Source organism: Capsicum annuum, chromosome 3 (assembly GCF_002878395.1).
Source record: "Capsicum annuum cultivar UCD-10X-F1 chromosome 3, UCD10Xv1.1, whole genome shotgun sequence".
Classification (NCBI taxonomy): Eukaryota; Viridiplantae; Streptophyta; class Magnoliopsida; order Solanales; family Solanaceae; genus Capsicum; species Capsicum annuum.
The window spans coordinates 63,540,386-63,551,304 of record NC_061113.1 but is presented as its reverse complement, the minus strand read 5'-3'; positions in this window follow the sequence as shown (position 1 = coordinate 63,551,304).

Below are 10,919 nucleotides of genomic sequence, written 5' to 3'. Positions count from 1 at the left end.
TGCTCTTAGAGTTAAATAACTAGAATAGTGTCAACGAGACTTAGTCTTATTTTTGGCTTTCAAAGTGAGTAAAGTTTAAACCATATATAATTTTGACTTTTTATCATGTGGGAAATTGAATGAGCTTTCCATCAATATAAGATTCTCCCAAATCCAATACTCGGGCAAGAAGTTATGACTAATTTAAGTCCTAATCGTAAATCACCATCATTTTGGTGCTTGGCGCATCGCGGAGTGGGCCTATTTAGCAATGGTCAAATTCCGATAGCATAGCGCGATTGTGGTGCGTCGTGCTAAAGTTTCAGGTTCCAACCAGTGGGACAACGCAATGGCTCCACATCGCGGTGACCTTAAAAATCCCATTCGTCAATTTCCAGTAAGCCACCGCGACTGTGGTGCATCACGGTGGTCTATAAAATCGGGCTCCCAGTTATATTTTTATTCCATCTCATTAAGGGTATATTGGATATTTTTCAACCCCTTATCAGCTTAAACATGGGATTTTAATCCTAAATGACCTCATTATTAATATTTTCATCAAAAACCATCAAGAACACTCCTTAGGGTTTCAAATAATAAAACCCAAACAACTCAAGATTCAACCGTGGGTTTTAGAAATTGATTGAAGATTTGGAATCCCCAAGCCGTGGGCATCAAGAATCATCCTTTAATTTCCTAAATAAAGGTACGCGAGGTTTATCCTAAAAACTACATGGTCTTATACGTGGGGTTTATCCTAAAAACAACATCGGCTTATCAACACCAGAACATGATTTAAAGATTATCAAGTATGAATTTTAAAGGGGTTTTGGAACTTATGATTTAAATTTTGCATCTTGGGTGTGTTGATGATATTATTGTTTTGGTCTTTAGGCCATTTCCCCTTAAATTGATTTAAACCTATATGAATATGTATGATGTTGAAGATTTGATAGAGAGCATTATTATTGAAATCTCTCTCTTTGAAGATTTAGAGTTGATGAACTTGTTGGGAATGATTTAAGATGCTTGTTTAATATTTTAAAAGGGATCTTTTCAATGTTTAAGTTTTAACATGATTTTAATGATGATGAGAGGGAGTTTTTTGTTATGATTTCGTCTTTGTCTTAAAAAGAAAGAATTGCATATGATTGATATCTTCGACATGACCACCTTGTGTATTTGAAATGGTGAAAAAGAGAGTTTATTGCTTATGTTTACATGAGCTTTAAGAAAGAGTTTCTTGAAATGATTTATTGATATGGTGATCCCAGATTTATGTTTTGAAACAAAGATTATTATATGCTAATAATGGCTCAGAGATGTGACTTGCAAGTCAATGGTATGGTGATTCCATATAAATGTATGCCATAATAGAGTTAGAGTTTTCAGAGTATGTTTTCAGAGAATGTATGTTTTAAAAAGTTAAAAATGGGCATAAAGAGAGTTAGGTTATTGCCTGAAGAGGGCTAGATTTCAAGTAACTCTTAGCCTAAAATCGTGATTTGTCGATCCGGGTATATTATTTTTATGCTGGCAATGACCATGTGGCATAGTAGAGTCAGAGACTCCAACCCTTGCGGCACACTTGGGTTGGAGGCTTCCCCACCGAGTCAGTGGCGAGTTTCATATGGCCCATGGAATTTCAGAGTTATATGGTATACCACCTAGTGCAGAAGTAAAACAAAGTATGTCTCAGAGTTCAGATGATTTTCTTTCAGAGTCTTTTAGAAATACCTATGAGATTTCTTACTATATCATATATTTATGAAGTATTTTTAAATGGCTCTCATATATGTTGAATATAAATTATTATTTTGGATTTGCTCTGCGTACCAGTACATCTATATTGACCCCTACCTCCTAGGTTTGGAGGCTCAGTCTAAGGGTCCGGCTAATCAGTAGACTATCCCAGAGAGAAGTGATCTGTGCAGTAGTGAGCCTTCTTTGTTCTAGAAGGCCTGTTATTTCAGATTATGTTATTCTGTTGTTTTGGTCTACTGGGGGCCTTGTCCCAACTTTTAGATAGTTGTCATATTTTCATATAGTAGAGATTTCGCAGACTATTCCAGATGTTGTTTAGTTGAGTTTGAATTTCATTCCTTATTGTTAAACTAAATCAAGAGTATGACCTTGTTTCCATATCAGATTATATTTCCGCATCTCCTTTTATTATGTGAATGTTGTGCATGATTACCAAATAGAGTAGGACATTCGGGCCTTCATGGTTCGGGATGTCCGTCATAGCCAGGCCCTAGTTCGGGTCATGACAAAAAAGGGTGCAGGAAATGGTTCAAGAATAAGTCTTGGGTTAATTTTCATTCCTCAGCTAGTGCACCAGGCCCTAAACCTTTGAGTGATCAAGGATTTTAGTCTAGCAGTGGCCCTAAGATGCAGGGTAGTCAGTCTTAGTCTAGTGTGTCACAGTCGACTTCACCTTATCCTTCTAGTTGCACCTGTAGAAAGCTTCATGGAGGATTTTATTGATTTAACAAATGGGTGTTTATAATTATGGATAGACTGGTCATTATCAACAAGAGTGTCCTTCAGTGAAAGGAAATTTTGGGGGTAATAAGGCCAAAGCTACTACTTCTTCAGCCCCAACTATGAAGGGCACTACTTCTGATGCAGGCAGGGGGTCGCAATCGTCTGTATGCCCTATTTACTCACTAGAATTTAGAGGCCTCACCAGATGTTGTCATGGGAATGTTATAGATCTTCTCACATGATGTGTATCTACTATTTGACCCCAATTTCACCCTCTCTTATGTGAACCCTTTTGTGGCTGTGAATTTTAGATTTGGTCCCAAAAATATTCCTAAACCTTTATCAGTTTCTACCCCTATAGGTGAGTCCATTATTGCTAGAAGGGTCTATAGAAATTATGTTGTGTCCATTTTTCATTGAGATACTATGGTAGATTGGGTAGAACTTAGCATGGTAGACTTTGATATAATCTTGGGAATGGATTGGCTCCACTCTTGTTATGCTACCTTGGACTGTAGAACCAGAAAAGTCACTTTCCATTTTCCCAATGAACTGGTCATAGCATGGGAGGGTAGTTCCTGGGCACCAAAGGGAAAATTCATTTCTTATCTTAGATCCCGAAAATTGATATCTAAAGGTTGTTTGTACCATCTAGTCCAGGTCAAAGATTCTAGTTCTGAAAGTCTTCACTACAATCTATTCTAGTAGTTAATGAGTTTTTCGAAGTCTTTTCAAATGATATTTGTGGAATTTCTCCTGATAGGGAGATGGACTTTAGGATCAACCTCTTGCCAGATACTCGATCTATTTCCATTCCACCATATTATATGGCTCTTGTAAAGATAAAAAAGTTGAAAGAATAGTTGAAATTCCTCCTTAATAAGGGTTTTATCCATCTTAGCATCTCTTCCCAGGGTGCCCCAATAATCTTTGTACGAAAGAAAGATGAATCCTTTCGTATGTGCATAGATTATCATCAACTGAATAAGGTTACAGTGAAAAATAAGTATCCTCTTCCCAAAATCAATGACCTTTTTTACCAGCTTTAGGGTGCTAAATATTTCTCTAAGATAGATCTTTACTCGGGTTACCGTTAGTTCAAGGTTAGGGAAACTGATATTCCCATGACTTTTTTTTGAATTCGGTGTGACCATATGAATTTTTTGTTATGTCCTTTGGTTTAACTAATGCCCCTGTAACCCTCATGGATCTTATGAACAGGGTGTTTAAGCAATTTTTGGATTTGTTCATCATAATGTTCATTGTTGACATACTTATTTATTCTCGGAGCGAGGAGGAACATGTTAATCACTATTGGATTATCCTTCATACCCATAGGGATAAAAAATTATATGCTAAATTCTCTAAGTGTGAGTTCTAGTTGAGTTCTGTGGTTTTTGTTAGTTCTATTATTTCTAGTGAAGGAATTAAGATGGATACTTAAAAGATTGAGGCGGTAAAGAAATGGCCCAGCCCCACAACTCCAACTGATATTAAGAGTTTCTTAGATTTGGCAAATTACTAGAGGAGGTTCGTGGAAAGTTTCTCTACTATAGTTACACCCTTTACTAAGTTGACTTAAAAAAAGTAATGTTCCAATGGTTCGATGCTTGTGAGGAAAGTTGTGAAAAGCTAAAAGATTGGTTGGCATCTACTCCTATTTTGACCTTACTCGAGGGTACTGAGGGGTTCGTAGTGTATTATGATGCGTCCCGAGTGGGACTTGGTTGTGTTCTTATGCAGCATGGCAAGGTTGTGGCTTATGCTTCTAGGCAACTTAAGGACTATGAGAAAAAATACCCAGCCCACGATCTTGAGCTGGTGGCAGTGGTTTTTGCACTTAAAATTTAGCATCATTATTTATATGGAGTGCATATGGATATTTACTCTGATAACAAAAGTCTGCAGTATGTTTTCACACAGAATGAGTCGAATCTCAAGCAAAAGAGATGTCTTAAACTATTGAAGAATTATGATATAAATTAGAATTACCACCTAGGTAAGGCTAACATGATTGCTGATGCTCTTAGCAGGTTATCTATGGGCAGCCTTTCACGTGTAGAAGAGGAGAAAAGAGAATTGGTGAAGGATATTCACCATGTGTGCTAACTTAAGAGTTTGACTTTTGGACTTTGAGAATAGAGGAGTGATCATTCATAAGATGGTTAAGTCTTATTTGGGTGCAGACGTGAAGGAAAATATATTACTGATCTCATACTTATGCAGATTAAGGAGGATGTTAGCCAACAAAAGGTCTTGGCTTTTGTGATTGGGGGAGATTCCATACTACGGTACCAAGGGAGATTGTGTGTGCCGAATATTGATAATTTGTATGAGCAAATTCTGATTGAGGCTCGTTTTTCTAGGTATACCGTTCACCCTAGTGCTACTGATATGTATCATGATTTGAGAGTACTGTATTGGTGGAATAATATGAAGAAGGATGTCAAAAATTTTGTTGCAAAGTGCTCTAATTTTCATCAAGTTAAGGTTGAGCATTTGAGGCCTGGTGGTACATCGCATGACATAGCTATTCCCTTGTGGAAATGAGAGATGATAAATATGGACTTCACCACTGGTCTCTCGCATTCTCACAACTAATGTGATTTTATTTGGGTCATTATTAATAGGATGACCAAGTCTGCTTACTTTCTGCCTGTGAAGATGACTTATTTAGGAGAGGAGTATGCAAAGTTATGCATTCAGGAGAGTGTTAGATTGCATTGGGATCCTATATCTATAATATCTGACAAAGGTACATAATTTACTTCTTAGTTTTGGAAGGATTTTCAGAAAGTTTTGGGTAATCGGGTTAACCTTAGCACCAGTTTCCACCCTCAAATGGATAGGCAAGTAGAGCGCACCATTCAGACTTTGGAGGTTATGTTGAGAGCCTTTGTTATTGACTTTAAAGGTAGTTGGGTGGATCATTTGCCTTTTATTGAGTTCACGTACAATAATAGTTATCACTTTAGCATATAGATGGCACCATCGAGGCTTTTTATGGTAAGAAATGTAGATCACCTATTGGGTGGTACAAAGTGGGTGAAGCTAATTATTTGGAAATGACCTTGTACACCAAGCGATGGAGAAAGTTAAGGTTATTCGTGAGAGGGTTAAGACCGCTCAAAGTCATCAAAAGTCCTATGCAGATGTGAGACAAAGAGAGTTGGGGTTCAAAATTGATGATTAGGTGTTCTTAAAAGTCTCTCTTATGAAAAGAGTAATAAGGTTTTGAGAAAAGGGTAAGCTCAACCCCCGTTACATCGGTCTGTACTAGATTTTGAGAAAGTTTAGAGATGTTGCTTATGAGTTGGATTTGCCTACGAGTTTCGCATCGATCCATCCAATGTTTCTCGTTTCTATACTCAAAAAAGTGTGTGGATGACTATTCTCTTATGGTCCCTATAAAGGATATTAGTGTGAAAGATTCTTTGTCCTATGAGGAAGTTCCCATCGAGATTTTGGATCGTCAAGTTCAAAAGTTGTGGACCAAGAAAATCACTTTGATAAAGGTGTTGTGGAGCAATCAAAAGGTAAATGAGGCTACTTGGGGATCAACGGAAGACATAAAGGCTAGATATCCTTCTCTGTTCATGTCGTCAGATAATGTTGTTGGAGGCACCAATTCTCTATCATCCTCATTCTTCTCATATTCATGCCTTAGTATATGTGCCTATATAAAATCATAAAGTTTCACGAGTCTTTCGTAATCTGTTGATTATTGTGTCTTAGTACTTTCTTATTGTATGTAAGGTTTTAGGCTTTATGTTGCGTCAGGGAGTTTTATTAAGTCCTTAGTCATGATTCGAGGACCAATAATCCCAAAGGGGGGGAGGGGATATTGTAATACCTCAAAATTTTTAGAACTTTCATGCACCAAATATTGTATAAATTAACTTTAAGAAAATAATAATAATTTAACTCATGAGTTTGACTCACGATTGGTAAGTTAGACCCACGACTCGTGGACCAAGCATGGATCAAATCTTGAAAGTTGTAAAATCCATCTGATTTCCACGAGTTAGACCCACGACTCATGGACCAAGTCATGGATTAGATCCTAAAAGTTGTAAAATCCACCTGATTCCCACAAATTGGACCCACAACTCGTGAACTAGACCCACAACTTATGGACTGCCGTAGATCAGATTCTTAAAGTTATAAAATCTATCTAATTTCCACGAGTTGGACCTACAACTCGTGAATCGAACCCATGACGCATGGACCAAGTCGTGAAAACCTGATTATGAGATATTTTTTTGGGTAACCTTTAGGGCGTTTTGTTCATTTTTCTTATGAGGTCTGACCCTTATACACTTAAAACCCCTTTTAAATAATCAATTGTGATTATTTTTAAAAGGAATATGATTAGAACCCTTCCTCCTCCCCCAAAACATTCTAAGTAGCAAGAGCACCTAGGATTCAAGATTCAAGGCTCATATTTAAGTTGTCTTAAATTCTTTTCATCTAAAAGGTATGTTGAACACTCCCTACTTACTACTATTACAAAGTGTGAATTTAATTATTTTGTATGTAGATTATGTTGATGATTTGAAGTTAGGGTTATGGTTTTATTATGAAAGTTTAGTATAAATTTCCCCCTTTCCTTATGAATAATTTTCTTTATCTTTGTTTGTGGGTTTTGAGACTAAAATGACTATTTGAAAATGATGAATCTTCATGTCTTGATTTTGTTTGTTAGATATATAATTATTTAAGACATGGTTATGAAGTCTCTTGAAAGATTTGAGTTGAACAAGAAATATAAATAATTTTTTCCGTCTTTTGCATCATTGAATAAGTGGTATCACGGGAATATTTTGAAAACTATTATGTGAAATTCAATTATGATGATGTGCTGATTTCAAAGACGGGATTAAGGAGTCAATAATATTTTATGATAATTATTTATTTGACATGATACGAATGACTTGCAAGTCTTGGTATAACGATACTAAAATATGAGTGCCTTAATGAAAGACCATGTGGTAGAATATCTAAGTCAAGAGTTTTAGAATATCTTATAAATCAAAACACAATGTGGTAGTGTCAACTTTTGCCTATGGGGCGTAACTTGTTGTTTGAAAACCCTTGGTCTAAGTCTTACCTCTAAGGCAAGAGTTACAGAATATCTCATAAATCAATACATAATGTGGTAGTGTCAACTCTTACCCATGGAACATAACTTGTTATTTGATGGTCTTTGGGTTAAGTCTTGCCTCTAAGACAAGAGTTATAAAGCATTTCATAAGTCCAAAACATAATGTCGCAGTATTGACTCTTGTCCAATGTACGAAACTTGATGTTTGAAAATCCTTAGGATAAGTTGTTGTAATACCTCGGAAAATTTTCTTCATAAAGATTTCGTGAGAAACGTATTGAGTTCTACGCTTTGGAGCGATCCATAAATTTTCTATCTAGTATTTCTAAGACTTTGACCTACCATTGCGTAGAGTATCGAATAAGCTTTTCAAAGATATGTAGATCATCAAAAATGGACACTCGATCGATGAGTTACGACCATTCCGATCAAACTACGACCATTTCGTTCGAACTGTGAATAGTAAAACGTGCAGGAAAAAAAGTACTGAGGCCTGGAGTATTTTTGCTCTAACTTTAAACGATGATAAATCCTTGTATATAATGATCTGGGTGATCTACTATATATTAACGGAAAGCTCTGCGAGTCCTCTTTCCAATGAAATTGGTTTTATCCAATTTGTCTATCAGAGCAAAAGGTTATGGTCGATCTACTTCAGCTTATCAAAAGTGAATTTTTGGGTCAACTTTAAACGATCATAACTCCTCGTACACAATGATCTAGGTGAGATACTATATATCAACGAAAAGATATGAGAGTCCTCTTTCTAATGAAATTAGTTTCATCCAATTTGGATATCGGAGTAAAACGTTGTGGTTGATCTACTTCAGACTATCAAAACAGTCCACCAAAGGACAGATTCGAGGATTATTTGATTTTTAGGGGAGTTTTGGTCATTCCCCCTCACCCAAAATCTCACCCAAAATCCGTCCAAACCCTATATTAAAGCCTATTGAAAGCATTATATATTATATTTCATCAAATTCCCTCAAAAAGAAAACCCCAAGCTCCTACATCCAACTTCAAGAGCCTCCAAAGTTCACCATTAATTCTTCAAATTTATTCAAGATTCCAAGTTCCTAGTTCAAGAACTTCAAGAACCTCCAAAGTTCACCATTAATCTGCAAATTTATTCAAGATTCCAAGTTCCTAGTTCAATAACTCCAAGAACCATCATTCAAAGGCACGATTAACATCTCAAAAATGAGTATCGATCTAAAGTTCATCATTCAAGGTATGTGGGGTTTTTCAACAAGAACTCTCTTTCATTCTTGTGCCCAAAAGTAATTTTCTTTACAAAGGCATGATTTTTATTTTATTTTTATGAATTTGAAGCATGAACCCATATCTTATGATGATTATTATGAAATCTTGATGTTTATGATTTTCAAAGATGATTTACATGTGTGGTGATATAAAGCATGAATCTTGAACGATATTTATCATGATTTTGATATTTGGGTCGTGAATCCCCATTAGAAATTGTGTTTTTTGAGAAAGTATGTGTTATAAGCACGTTGATGTTGAATATTTGACATATTTTAAATGATTTGATCTTTTGATCGTGAATGAGTTATTTTGAACTCGACTGTGAAAGAAATCCACATTTTTATTGATTATGATAAAGGGGTAGCAAATTGGCTTCCGATGAAAATTGCTGAAGTGTTTATTGTGGATTTTTTTTAATGTGAGCCTGAGGCTGATTTAAATTTCTGAGCTAAGTCCGGGAGTAATCTTTAGCACCGAGTGGGAGGTATAAGGTGACCTTACTTCCTTAGAACTACGTGCCCCCGTAGGATGTGAGTTTGAGGCTGATTTATATAGTGATTACTAGTGTTTTTGAATTGATACTGGAAGTCTTACTCCGATGGCAAGGATAGGACGGCTCTCCCCAACGTGGGTTGTACGTTGGACTCTATGTAGCTCACGTGGTGTATGTTGGTTATAGGATCTCCCAGTGTGTGTGTGTTTCCTTGTGTCTATGGTGAATGGTGAAGTGATTTGAAAGTGAAATTGTGAAAGTTATTCTTTCGAAAGATTTAAATGATATTTACATTATGAGAATTGATATTCTTGATGAACTGAAAGTGATTGACAAATTATATGATGGCTCACATGTGCGATTATACTTATTTCATCCTCTCATAATTTTGATGATTTAATTCATACTAAGTGAGTCATCTATATCAGCATGCATAATTTTATAAACTGTGATGATATTAAGATATTATTTTATATATGCATTGCACCTCCATATGCTCGGTATTTTTCCATGGTACTGACCCATATATTTATATGTGGGCTAAATTTTCTCGGAATGTAAGTACAAGGTATAGTTGTACCTTTAGATCTAATCAGTTCGTGGTATTCAGTCAGCAGGTGATGAGTCCTTTTGATTCAAGGGCTTGGGTTAGTTATGCAGAGTTTATAATGTTGTATTTTCTTTATTCAGTCGTATTGATTCGGGGTAGTCGGGAGTCATGACCTGACTACCTACAGTCAGTACTAGTATAGGCTTCATAGATACTCAATAGAAGTTTATGTATTTTGTTTCAATTTTGATTGTAAAGGTAGAATTGTAATCCTGTAAAATTTCATTTTTGTATTGATCAGATTCAGAAAAGAGTTAATTTCTGCTGATTTGTATGAATTTGTATTTTTATTCAGTTGCTTATGAGTTATGTCAGTAGAAGGGTTAGCTTGGGGTCACTTGTGACCTTAAGCACCGTGTGACGTCTCGGGATTCGATTTTGGGGCGTTACAGTTGTGCTTCTAAGACAAATGTTGTAGAACATCTCATAACTCAAGACATAAATGTGGTAGTGTCAACTTGTGCATGTGGGACATAATTTGTTGTTTGAAAGTCCTTGGGCTAAATTTTACCTCTAAGGTGAGAGTTATAGAACATCTCATAAATTAAAATACAATGTGGTAATGTCAGCTCTTGCCTATGGAATGTAACTACTTATTTGACAGTCCTTGGGCTAAGTCTTGTCTCTAAGACAAGATTTATAGAACATCTCATAGATAAAGATATAATGTAGTAATATCAACCCTTACCCATGAAACATAACTTGTTATTTGGAAGGAATCAAAGAAAAGAAAAAAAGAATAAAAAAATTAAGTGGCGGAAAAAAAAAGATGAAGAAATAAATATTTAAAAAAGAAAAAAATAGAAGCTAAGAGGAGAAAAGAACAAAAGTAAGGGTTGAGTAAAAAAAAGGATGAAACAAAAATAAAGGCTGAGAAATTTTTTTTTAGAAAAGAGGAAAATATGTAAATTACAGAAAAAGAAAAAAGAGAAAAATAAAAAAATAAAAGTTGAGAGGAGAAAAGAAAAATAAAATTA